Source organism: Vicia villosa, unplaced genomic scaffold (genome assembly GCF_029867415.1).
Source record: "Vicia villosa cultivar HV-30 ecotype Madison, WI unplaced genomic scaffold, Vvil1.0 ctg.000316F_1_1_1, whole genome shotgun sequence".
NCBI lineage: Eukaryota > Viridiplantae > Streptophyta > Magnoliopsida > Fabales > Fabaceae > Vicia > Vicia villosa.
Window position 1 is genome coordinate 76,218 of NW_026705137.1, and position 13,749 is coordinate 89,966.

Genomic DNA, 13,749 nt, shown 5'->3' on the forward strand with positions numbered 1-13,749 from the left:
ATATATATATATATATATATATATATATATATATATATATATATATATATATAAATACAAGTTTTTTTCCAAAACGACTTATAATAAAAAATATATGAGTATTTAAATAACCCATCTTTGAGAGGATTCTCATTACACCCTTAATGGTTTTCCCACATCCTATGAACTTATAAAAATATCCTTTTCTCATTGTTTGAATAATAAAATTCAGACGAATCAACAATACAACACACCAACTTTACACTAAAATACATCTAAAGTACAAATGAGTGTGTCCAAATATTACTATTTAGACAACATCCTAATAATATTATCCCGAGGCATCCATTATAATCAAATAAAGTGTCTTTCCCTTCTCATTCGATAACTTTTGAAATCAAAATAACAATTAGCTCAATAACGTTAATAAGCACTCTTTGAGTTAGAACTAACAAAATCTCTCAATTCCTATTCATTCTCTTTCAAACTAAGTCCGACAATCAATTATGATCATTCATTCCATTGGGGTGCACCATTTGAAGGAGTTCAGGTATGCTCCATTTAAGGTAAATTCTTTTATTCCTTTTAGGTTTATGGATGTAAGACATGTGGCAAATAACAAATTAATGGTTGAGATTTAAAATTAATAACTTTTTTTATTTAATAAAAAAGAGAGAGAAAAAACCACCTTCTTTTCCCTCACGTTGCAATTTTCATTTTTAATACAGAAAAATTCTTAGGTGGACACGGACCTAAGAATTTGTTTTACACACAACCAATCACATAATTTTAATTAATTAAAAAATAAATTAAGAATTTTTTCTCTCCTTCATAATCTCAACCACCCCATGAATCCAATTAAAAACAAAATTAAAATAAAAATAAATTAAAAATTACTAACTTCTTATTGGTTGTGCCTAAGAATATAGATTTATGACCGTGTCCATGCAAGAATTGCTCTTTAATAATAGAGAGAAAACCATTTTCTCTTCCCTCACATTGTAATTCTCATTCTCTATCATTTTCTTAGTCTCATTTTTTTTTTCTTTTTTATCTCATCTCCTCCGCCACAATTCATAAACCATTATAATTCTATTATTGTAATTTTATTATCGAAATTTATAAATTATTGTAAATTTGTAATCAAAATTCATATATTATCGTAATGCCGGTGCCGGAATTCGTCGGCATTTAGAGTTGCCTGCAATCACCATTGTTGGCCATAGTCATATCTCCAATAACAATTTAATTCAATTAAAATCTGAAAAATTCAATGTCACCAATAATTTAATATCGTTGCTGTAATATCCGTCATTCAATACCTTCATTATGCTAAGTAATATCCATCATAATTCATAAAAACTGCTGGGTAAAAAATACTGATGATTTCCTTTTCCTTCTAGAATAACAATTTGTACATTGAAGATAAGATGAAGGAGAATAAAGATCTTTCGCATCAACTAGTTTCAACACTAAAATCTTAAAGGATTAGCTAATAACAACTTTTTTCATGTAATAACAAAGTAGATTAGCTAATAACAACAAAAAACTTAATGAAGTAATTTTTGTGTGCATAAAGTATACTAATTACATACCTTTGACAAGACAGTAACAACGATAAGGGAGGTGAAATAGTGAAATTCGGCGGCGGCGATGAAACAAAGATATCTAACTGCGGTAATACGATAATGACTGATAGAGGTGAAAGATTAATAGGTAGAGATGAATGAAGAAAAAAATGAATTATAGGAGTCTCTAAGCATTTAACAAGAGAGAGAATGTATTGGAAAAAATGGTACTGTAATATGAAGAAGATGGACTGCTGGAAGTTAGGACGTGAGGGAAGAGAGAACGTGATATTTTTTTTTCTCTCTCTCTCTTCATTTTTATTAAATATTTAAAAAAGTTATTAATTTTAAATTTCAACCATTAATTTGTTATTTGCCACATGTCTTACATCCATAAACCTAAAAGGAATAAAAGGAATTTACCTTAAATGGAGCATACCTAAACTCCATTTGAAGAATATTGGATAATTTTAAAGGCTTCACATCTTCACATTTCTTCTTGTGATTATGTTACAACCATTTTCTTCCTAATTTTGAATTAAAGTATCTTATATTTTATATAGGACCTGTAACAACCCGTTTTTTTTTATATAGTATTTATTTTATTATATTATTTTATATTTTTAGTGTGTTAAATTAATTATTTAATAGTTATGAGATTTAATTATTTATTTAATTAATTAAACTTGAGTGCATTTGTGTTTAATAGAATTAATCAAGTTATTAGGGAGTTAGATTAATTGGGCCTATTTATTAGAGTAATAAGCAATTGGGGGGTGTTATTATTTTTAAAGCCCAAAATAATAAATAATGATAGTAAGAAAGGAAACAAGGGGTAGAGACATCATTTTATCATTTTGCTGGTTTTCAAGAATAGAAGTGGAGGAGAGGAACAAGAAGAGGAAGCTAGGGTTTTGGAGGAGAAAACAAGAGGTAAGGGGGAGAATCCCAAATCATTATGGGCTAGTATAATGGGGTGATTGGTAGATTATTATAGTTATATTTGTTCATGGTGAATCTTAAAATATATGTGTTAAATCTTTATTAATATACTGCATTTTTTTTGAAATTAAAAACTATACCGGAATGAACAGTATTGTGTTCACACTTCCATGAAAGAAACGAAATTAGGAAATGGGTATAGGCACTGAATGACATCACTGCCTGGGGTGATGACCGAAGGTGGTATTTAGGCTAGAAGCATACCGTTCATCTTCATTGTTTAATTCATTCATGAACTAGTTGTTGATGTTGTTCCTTTGAGTAATTGGAAGAAAACGTGGGCCCACACTCATAATGAATGGAGTGCCTTGTTCCAATTTTGTTCTAGTTTCTTTAATTCATGATTAGCTGCGGTGTTCTTTCTTTGGCCAATTGGAAGAAACGTGGGCCCTACTACTAGTCAGTAAATGAACACCACTTGATATATTTTCTTTTGCTGTAGCATATTTACATGAAGAATGAGAATAGACTCTTCTTTCCATTGCCCTGTTTCGGTTTGTTTTCTTTTTTTAAGAAGCATGATGTACCCATTTTCCTTAGCCAATAGAAAACATGTCCTACTCCACTTTTCCCAAACTACTATTAATAATTATTTGAACATACCACTTGCTGTTAGAGTAATGAACACACATACACTTTAGTGATAGAGAAATGTGATTGTGCTAGCTGCTTTCCATAAAACCAAAACGTGGAACTGCCCCCTAGGAATAAATGGCCACTGTTCATTACTTTTGTCAAATTGATAACATAAACACACCAATTGTTTTCTTTAAAATGAACATGACACTCTTGTATACATATAGCCAACATGAAACGTGATATATATGTATATATACTTATAGTAGTTAATAAGTGTGAGATAAATTTTATCTTGATTACTAGTATATATACTTGATAGATTTCATAGATTAATTAGTAAATAATTATAGTTTAGTGAAATCAATTATTATATTAAAATAGTAGACTTCTAATAGAAATGACACATAGATATGGTTCTATTATTGTTCTAAGGTAGAATTTTTTTATGAATAATTAAGTAGCATAATTCTAATGGCTTATTGGTTTATTATTAAAGGAGTAAATCCTATATAATTGACAAATTGTGAGTTGGCATATGAGGGTGTTAACTACTAGTGTTAATTGAAATGGTGGATTGGAATTGTGTGTTGATTATTATATGTGAATAATGCTTATGCGATGAGAATGTTGTGTACAATATTGTGTATAATTCATTGAGTGAATTATTGTGATATGCTAAATATTAAGATGGTAGAGATGATCTTAATTGCATATGTTTGATTAACATTGTACATACATTCATATCATGGATGCCTTGAAACAAAGATGGTTTGCTTTGAAACAAAAGCGAGGCTTAGATTCTAAAGTGAATCGGAAGCGGTAAACTATATGTTTACGTTTGGTGGGCTTTGGTCTTGTCCGGATCGGAAGTGTGGCTTGGATTCTAAATATTGAATCGGAAAGCGGTGAAACTTTGGGTTCACAATTCGGTACCACATGCATAGCGTCACATATCTTGCATTGAGTCACATTAAAATTATGTGATAATTGAGTATGTGAAATTGATGTGGTTGTGATATGTGTATGAGTTTGATAATTGAAACAAGTGAAGCTTGAATACATATTTGATTAGATGCATGAATATGTGAGAATTATGATTGTGTACCTAATTGAGAATACACTTGTGGAATTGAAATATTATACTATTTAAGCTTGTTGTATACTCGATAACATGTGAAATATGTGTTGATTACTATTATCTATTCCGTTTTACATAGTATGACTAATTACTTGAAGTATTGATTTAACCATTGCATTCTGTTATACTTTCTTCATAATGGTTCATATTCTCACCCTTCTGTTTTAATGTTGCCCTCGTTTGGCGACATGAAGGTTCTGGAGTTTAGTAGCCGCGTGTGACCTAGCCGGAGGTTCTTCCTTGGTTATTGGTGACTAGGTAGTGAGTCGATGCTCTGGTCATGTAACACTGGGTAGACTATGTGTATTGAACTCATGTTATATTTGCGTATGTATTATGCTATGACCGGTGAACTTATTTATTGGTTACATGTCTTTTGAGAGGCTTACAAGCCAAACCATTTTGAGTATGTTTATGTTGAATTGAGATTATTAGTCGATGTATGATCATGGTATGGGACATGAATCATTATAAATCACATGAGTATCATATATTTCTGATGTGAATGCATATCCAGGTTAAATTGTGATTTGATATTGAGTGTTATTAAAAATGACCAGGAGTATTGTGCTGTATAGATAAATGTTGTCAGTTTTTTTAAGGTTTTTAGTTCTTCTAAAAGCATCAATGTGACGCCCTTTTGAATTATATGCATGTTATTCTCTGATTATTTGTTAAATATTTTGGGGTATAAAAAGGGGTGTTACAGGGCCCGTTTATTTTGGCTTTTTTAAAAATTATTTTTATAGTCTAATATAACTGTGTTAAAAAAGTTTATAATGAAATTTTTCATGAAAGCTTTAGATGAAAATTTGATTTGAATAGTTATTTTTAAATGTTATTTAGATATTTCATTATTTTAGTGAAATTTTTTTTGAATATCAAAATTTCAAAAAAATCACTTAATTTTGAATCTATTTCAAATAGCTTTCATAAAAATTATTTTTAAAATACAACTTTTTCTAAAAATTGTGATTTCGGCTATGTGTTGATCTTCAATAATGTATGTTTATGTTATAGGATGTCAAAATTAATCTTTCAATTTAGAAAAATAAATATAAAAAAGATTGTAATATTTTGAAAAACAGTTCTATAAAATTCATTTTTAAAAATACGAAGAAAAAATTTATTTCTTTTAAAGCTGAAACAAATAGACTCATAATTACTATGTTCCATCAATTTTCTTCCTAGTTTGTTTGAGCTTTGAATTTGTTAAACTTTGGGGTTAAGGTTGTGTCTAGTACGAAACACACGTCCGAATAACAATATATGGAGACCCTTGTCCACATATGGTTATTTAAACACTAGACGTTTACATATATTTTCAATTTGTTTAGATTTATGTAGTGTATTTCCAATCTATTTTTTAGTTATGTCAATTAGAGGTTGGTTACAATTGTATGTAACTTATTGATGTAGTTGAGATGCATATCTATACAAGCCTTGGTTTGATGCTAGTTTGATGTCACAACAACTTATGTGTGGCTAACAAACAACCAAGGTACATGCAGTTGAGGTACTAATGATTTTATAAATGATATTGTGTTTTGTGTTAAAAATATGCCACAAGTGTATGGTAATTATATTTGGTGTGAATAGAATATGGTTAAACTAAACATAATTTTATGTATGAGTAAGTAATTATATTGTCATCGGGGTTTGTCCGTATATTGTTATCCATACACACATGTCTTGTAACCTGATACAAAAATGTGTAACATACTGCCTCAGGGGTGTGTTTGAATATTGTTATCAAGACACACCATGTCATGTAAATACAAAATGTGTAATGTATTTTCTCAGGGGTGTGTCCTGATATTGTTATCCAGACACATCATGTCTTGTAATTTGATACGAAAATGTGTAATATAATACCTCATGGTTGTGCTTGGATATTGTTATTCGGATACACCATCAGGGCTGACCCATCCTCTCCATCCTCTTCAGAGGTCTAAAGTCACTTTTAAAGTGAAGCATTTAAAATATATTTAAAAAATAATAATTTTTGTGGTTGCCAAGAGTTGAAACAAAAACAAAAAAAATATGTGACATTTCTTTTATCCAGTCTACTATGAAAATATATGCAATTTGTATGTCATTTTAGATATTTAAGTTCTGTTTGGCCCAGCTTTTTCACAGTCTAAAAGTAACTTTTAGAATAAAGTTATAAATAAGAGTTTTAAAAATAAAGTTAAAGTTGTTTGGTAGTTATTTTATTTTATTTTTATAAAGCTACTTTTAATTAAAAGTTATTTGGTAATGTGTTTCTATAAAGCTTAATTTTCTTTTTGAATAAACATAACAAATAAAAAAATATGTACTCACAAAAATTAATTTAACATACCATGAATAAAGATTATTCAAAAATAAAAAGATAAATATAGTATTGTAAATAAATAATATCAAAAGGATTGACAAATAATTCAAGACTACGAATGTAAATCATATAAAATTCATAGATTTCTACTTTCCATCAACGCGTGACCAATTTGGTTTCTAACTCTATTCATGTAACCTCCATCTTTTACTCTTTTTGCATTATATAAATCCACCTCTTCAATTATATTTATTTCTTCTTCGCGACCAGTCATACATTTAGAGATATCATCATATTTAATAAATTCCTCATCTTCAACTCCATATATTCGAATAAAGTTGTGGAGTGCTGTTGTTGCAACTATGATCTTCTCTTGTTTGATTAGTGAAAATGGTCTCATATCACATAATATATGCCACTGTTTCTTTCAAACTCCAATTGTTCTTTCAATGACATTTCTCAATGAAGAATGTATATGGTTGAATACTTCATGCATTCCTTCAGCTTGACTTCCATCTCTAAAATCAGGAATATGATATCTTTCACCTTTGAATGGTGATAGATACCCTTTTATGTTTGGATAGCCAACATCAACTAGATAGTATTTTCCTAATGATTATAAAGATGACATTGTTAGTTTTATAAAGAAAATTAAATATATGTGTGAGTCAAAATTTATTGTATAACGAATTTATACATACCTTCAGGAGGATGAGGGAACACATTTTTCATATCTTCAATCACACATGATAGAATACGAGTGTCATGTGCAGTACCAGGCCAACCAACAACAACAAAAGTAAATAACATGTCTAAATTGCACACTAACATGACATTTTGTGTTGGATATCCCTTTCTACCAATATAACGAATTTGATCTTTAGTGGGAACAATGGCAGAGATATGTGTTCCATCGATTGCACCAATACATCCTTCAAAATGAGGCCAATACCTACGATCATTTTTTATTTTGGATGGAATTTCAGCAAATTTAAAATCTGGAGGCCTTACAATTTCTTTTGCTAATAAACATAAGCTATCCAAAACTTCCCCAAACTTTCTACTTACAGTCTCTCCTGATTTTTCAAATTTATTTTGAACATTTCTATTAGTCTCACTATGTGCGCAACTCCAAAGAAACATAGCAAGTGCTTCTAATGATGTCATTTCAACCATCCTTTGCTCACCAATAATTTTTCAAGTTTCAAGAGGGTGTGAGATTCCATCCTAAACATGTTATAACTTTCACCAGGAGTGTTAAGAGTTTCTCGAACCCAAGTCCATCCATGAGAATAAAGAAATCTATTACCCTGCTTCATTAAGTACTTCACATGATAGTCACATGCAATTGCTGCTGCAACATAACATATCTTATAAAACCCACATTTTCTTTTTTTAACTTTTCTTGAATGCTCTTTGATTTGATTTGAAGACATCTGATAGTCAATTTAAAAATCATAAAATAAACGTAAATAGATTATTTCTTGCTCAAAGTAGTTCAATTGCATAAATATAAATCTCAATATAAAGTTCATAATCAAACAGTTAAAGACAAATTACAAATTAAATAGAGAACTATAAAATATATCATAAAGTCAAATCTCAACTAAAAGAGTAAAAGTAAATAAAAATGGAAAATAAAATTGAAATCTTAACCTAATATTATATAATTTTTTGTCACTCATACTTCTCTCACTCATACTTGTATAGAATCCACTCTACCAAAGCATTTGTAGAATCTTTTAAAGACATCAGTAGGATTCTGTTATTTTCATCTTTAAGCATCTCTAAAGCATAACTAAAAATTGTTGTGATCAAAAAAAAAAAAAAAAAGCATAACTAAATTGTTGACCATTTAAAAGCCCTTCCTCTTTTAAATTTTTCAATATTTTAACACAATCTGGAATTGAGTATTCTCCGTAAACATGAGATGTGGCTGTAATTTCAGCCTTTTCAATTTCATTATGACCTTCCGCTGCTTGAACTAATCGCTCTAATGTATTTCTCATATTTGTTGCAGTTCCAACCTTTGTCTTACCCTTTGTCACTTTGTCACTCATATCTGGTAAAGTCTTTCTTTTCTTCTTTGGTTGAGTAGTTTCCACATAAATAAGTTCATCTTCATCAAATTCAATATTTTCTAATAGTACATCATCAATAGTATTTTTGCCACTAGATTCAAATGGAATTCCCAAAGCTGGTGTCCATTGGTGTTGACTCGTTGCAACACTCTCCCCAAAAATAAACTCCAACTCATCACAAAATTCCAATCTTTGATATCGAAATTTTGCATATTTCACATTCTCCTGTGTAACCAATTAGTGATAAAACTTAGTCAAACTATTATTTTACTCAACTTTCACTAAATAAAAATTAAAATATTTATAATGCTCACCCTTATTTTAGCATCCCACCATGCAGGGTCAGCTTCAATATTTCTTGTTTGAGGATTCCATCCCAAACCTGTTTCTTTACCCAATAATTGTTTCCAGGTAGTCCAATCAACTCTCAAATTATCCATTCTATTTTTCAATTGTTTTTGGGTGTAATTTTTATTAGCACCTTTGCTGCACGTATCTCTTCCCATTTTTTATTCCTAAAAGCAATTCCTGGTTTTCCACATTTTCGAATCTCATCCATACAAATGTCAAGTATCATTTTGGTATCTAATGGATTATTCCACTTTGCTTTTCCTAAATTTTCAGATTTAGATATAAAATTTTCCTTGATAAACATAGCTGCAATATATTAAAAAATTATAAATAATTATGAAAAAAATATCATTTGTATATGAAAGACACATTCAATTAGTTTCATTTTAAGAGAGGTTAAGTTTAAAATATTTCAATCAATTTTTTATTTCATAAAAAAATTCAAACCACTTCTATATTTCAATTACATCTTTCTCACATATTTGATAATAGTCACATTCCAATAAAGTTGATAGTATGTAATTTTTATGCCATTCAGTCAAGTTAGATTATTTTTTATTATAACATCATCATACAAGAGTGAATTTTTTTTTTGAATAACCAATTTTTTAAAAAAAATTCCAAAAATAACAAGGTTTTCAAATTAATTACCAAAATGTCACTTTTTTGCTAAAAAATACACGTTGTCGCCAGGGGGGGTGGCGACAATGTTGTGGGCTTTAGTGTGGTCGCCAGGCCCACTGGCGCCTACGTTGTTTCCTTTAAGTGTTGTCGCCACCCCCCCGGCGACAACACCCCCCCTATTTTTTTTTCTTTTTTTTTTTGGTATTTTTTTTAACTGTTTTTTTTTCATTTTTTTTTTCTGTTTTTTTTATATTACTTTTTTAGTTGTTTTTTTATATTTTTTAAGATGGAAATATAATACCAATATATTAAACATAACCAAAATACAAATTACATTGAATTGAAAAACAACACAAAATACATTAAACTGAAAAACAACTCAAAATACATTAACGATACAAATAAAAATCTTATTGCGCGCCACGTGGACCATGGTACGACCCACATTGAGGTTGTCTAATGGGTCGTGTAGACGGTTCACGAGTTGGTAGTGCCCCCCTATTCTTGCAACGACGCCCCCCTCTATTTGGTTCGTCTTGTGCTTGAGTCGACGGCCCCTCAATGAAATCTGGGTCTTCAACATCTGTGGGCCGTCCTTGACCTCTAGAATTCCCTCCATAGGATAGGCGGGTGCCCGCGGCGCTGTCAAAGCTTTGTCTAGGCGGGTTGAAATTTCTCCTAGTGGGTGCGGCCTGGAAGTTTTGGAAGTTGGTGGTGGAGCCGGTTTGGTTAAAATACAATGGTTGTGGTGGTGTGTTGAGGTCAAATTGTTGGTTGGTGTACTGTGACGTTGGTTGGTCGAATGTGGTGTATTGCGGGTATTCTTCTTCTATGCCCATGTCGAGGGTTATTGGTGGTGATCTTGAAGAGCTCCCCGCATGGAACTCTTGGAAATGTGATCTGGAAGAGCTGCCTACATGGAATTCTTGATTTTGTGGTTGAGGGTGGGATGGAAAAAACTGGTGGTATTGCTGGGAATGTTGTTGGTAAAAAGGTGTTTGTGGTTGGATTGGTTGTTGGTGGTAACTTTGTTGTTGTTGTTGTTGGTGTTGTTGTGGGTAATGTTGTTGTTGGTAATTTGGTGGTGGTTGTTGTTGTTGTTGGTAATTTGGTGGCGGTTGTTGTTGTTATTGTTGGTGGTAATTTGGTGGTGGTTGTTGTTGTCCTCCAAAATATGGAGGCTGTGCTCGCGGGTCAGCTAAATAGAAAGGGGCAGACACAATCATTTCAGGATTTGTGACCGATCTGTACCAGTTAACATAGTCAACAGTTGGCTTCATTTCTCCCGGCGCCACAGGAAATTCTAGAACATATTTGGATCGACGAGCCCATATTTTACGCTGATCTATTGCAAACGTCTTGTAATTTTCTACGTACCACTGTTCGCTAACCTTCGCCAGATGCCAACGTCCCAAACAGTCAGGCTCAGGTGGGTCAGGGATACCTTGATGCATGCCGAACTGGAGCTTCACACGGTCACTTTGGTGCATCTCCACAGTGGTGAACCGTATGATGGGCGATTTTGTCGTCCAAATAGCCGCCTCGTCAAGGTCGGGTTCGTGATCCAATTCCAAGTAAGGTCTCCAAATAAACTGCAAAGCAAATAATATTAATTTCAAAATATAGAAGATAGTTAATTTTAAAAATATATTTAGAAAATGGAAATTTTTAGTGGTCTTACCTCTTGGGGTCCAAGTCGATCTAATACTTGGCGGTAGAAAATGATTTTGGATACAGGCGTATTGGTGTAATCCATTCCGATTGCATTGAACCTAAACACATTAAAAGATATAAATCAATATAGTTACAAATAATAATAGAATAAAAAGCAGTAATTAAAATAAGATCCAAAAGTTACCTTGAAGCGTAAGGGAAGGCGAAACTGTGTGGATTTGCAGGGGCCAATACCGGCATTCTCCACCATGCCCATGCTTGTAGCAAGAATGCGCATCCACTAAATGTACAACTATTCTTTTTTGCACATTTGCACAAGGAACTATAGAGGTATGCTAACACAGCCGAACCCCAACTATATGTCTTTATTGCATCAATGTCCCCAAGTAAACACAAGTACATAAAATTAACACTATTTCCCGTGCCTTCGGGAAATAAAAACTTACCAAACAATAACATAATATACATCCTAGTTTTCTGTAGGATACTTTCTTCGTCAGAAAAATCATTCAATTTAAGGTTATCATAAGCTAGTTGAAGGCCAGCAAGCTTTATACCTTGTCCCCTACCCCTTTGTCGCCCCTCACCCTCTATTAAATCCACACCCAACAATTCGACGCAGAGAGCGTTTGGTTGTTGGACATTTCCATACACTGCCTTTCCATTTGTTTTGAGACCCAATAACATGTACACGTCCTCTAGAGTGACGGTACATTCACCCATTGGAAGGTGAAAAGTATGGGTCTCAGGCCTCCAACGCTCACACAATGCTAATATAAACTTCATATCAACTTTGCTTTCTGTTAAGTTCATTACCTCACCAAATCCCGCACGTTTGACGTAGTCCTTAATCAAAGGGTCAGGAGCATTCATCGGTCCAGCACGGGTCCTAAATCTCGTGATATCCTATAAAAAAAACATTACCCATAAGTATTTGAAATTAGTAAATTTAAGGTGAAAAAAAATTAAGTGTTTACTCAAACTTACAAAATCAGCAATGTTTGCAATGGTTCCTCGATGCTCTTGACCCATAGTTAGGAGAGACATGTTTGTTGATGATGAAACACAAAGTTGCTCTGATGATAAGTTGCTCTGATGAAAGTATAAGAGGTGATGAAGAAAATGAACAAGTTTGGGAACATATTTATAGCCAAAATGCATAGGTTATTACGAGATTCCCTGCAGTGTCTTGTCTCGTCATGTCTGTGGTGGGGACGAGATTCCCTGTAGTGTCTTGTCTCGTCATGTCTGTGGTGGGGACGAGATTCCCTGCAGTGTCTTGTCTCGTCATGTCTATGGTGGGGACGAGCTTCCCTGCAGTGTCTTGTCTCGTCATGTCTGTGGTGGGGACGAGATTCCCTGCAGTGTCTTGTCTCGTCATGTCTGTGGTGGGGGGACTAAATTGCTATAGAGGCATGCATTCTTGTCATGCTAAATTATGTTATACCATTGCATGCACCGATTTATCATAACTTTTATTTTTTATTTAGATGTTTTTATTTTTATTTTAATTCATTTAACACATATACTTATTGCTTCATTTCTTGTGCATTAGCCTTGTGTAAGAGGTGGGGTCGAGAATCTTTTGTGACAAATTTTTGAAGAACCACTTGGTGAACGCGGGGTATGCCTTAAACCAACCTGGATTTCAATACTACCGCCGAGAAATAGCGTTGACAAATCCAGATGCAGGGAGGTGGATTGACAGCATTGATAGAGCAAGATGGACTAGGTCATACGACGATGGGGCTAGGTGGGGCCACATGACTACAAATCTTGTGGAATCAATGAACGGGGTTTTCAAAGGCATACGAAACCTACCTGTAACTGCCATTGTTAGTGCTACGTATTTTCGGATGGCAACTTTGTTCGCCACACGAGGTAAGAGGTGGAATTCAGTGTTACAAACACAACAGGTATATAGCGATGTCTGCATGAAATATATACAACAGGAATCTGCCAAGGGTAACACTCATCGAGTGACCGAGTTCGACCGTCATGGCCACACCTTCAGTGTCAAAGAAACAATTGACCATAACCAGGGGCTTCCACGACAAGAGTATCGCGTCAATATCCCAGGTCGTTGGTGCGACTGTGGCCAATTTCAAGCATATCGCATGCCTTGCTCCCATGTCCTTGCAGCATGTTCACATACTCACTTTGATGCATTATCTTTGGTATCAGAAATTTATAAAGTATCAACGTTGCTCAACGTATACGACAATTACTTTCCGGTGGTAGCAATGGAGGCATATTGGCCTGTGTACGAGGGGGAAACAGTTTGGCATAACGATTTAATGCGTCGGAATAAAAGCGGTCGACCAAACAGCAGGCGTATTAGAACCGAGATGGACGTAACTGAAAAAATGCAGAGGAAGTGTAGTATATGTCGTGAGGTAGGACATAATAGGACCAAATGTCCCAATCGTGGATCTA

The 13,749-nt window shown here is 33.0% G+C and overlaps 1 pseudogene; it reads right to left on the minus strand.

Moving 5' to 3' along the window:
* Positions 1–8,275: 8,275 nt before the first annotated feature.
* On the minus strand, positions 8,276–9,319 carry LOC131626640 (uncharacterized; annotated as a pseudogene).
* Between the last annotated feature and the right edge of the window lie 4,430 nt (positions 9,320–13,749).